Below are 504 nucleotides of genomic sequence, written 5' to 3'. Positions count from 1 at the left end.
CACACACTTTTATTAGCTGAGGTGTTTACAGAATGGAAGTTTGGAAGATATAAGACAAAAGCTGATGAAGGAGGGTCATCTGTCTATCTGTTGCTTTCTTTGGTTAATTAATAAAGAAATTGCTTGGCCTGATAGGTCAGAACATAGGTGGGTGGAGTAAACAGAACAGGATTCTGGGTAGAAGGCAGTGAGGCAGACGCAATGGAGCTCCAGCCCAAGATGGACGTAGGTTAGAATCTTGCTGGTAAGCCACCACCTTGTGGTGCTACACACATTGATAGAAATGGGTTAAGCAAGATATGAGAGTTAGCCAAGAAGAGGCTAGATATAATAGGCCAGGCGGTGTTTAAATGAATACAGGTCGTGTGTTGTTATTTCAGGTGTTAAGCTAGCTGTGTGGGAGCTAGGCGGGACGAAAAGCAGGCCTGCCAGCAGCTCCTTCTACAAAAAGCCTTTATGAATCATCTTGGTGCACTTTTCCATTGATGCATATGAAGTGTCCTT

Source organism: Microtus ochrogaster, unplaced genomic scaffold (assembly GCF_000317375.1).
Source record: "Microtus ochrogaster isolate Prairie Vole_2 unplaced genomic scaffold, MicOch1.0 UNK57, whole genome shotgun sequence".
Classification (NCBI taxonomy): domain Eukaryota; kingdom Metazoa; phylum Chordata; class Mammalia; order Rodentia; family Cricetidae; genus Microtus; species Microtus ochrogaster.
This window is presented reverse-complemented; position numbering follows the sequence as displayed.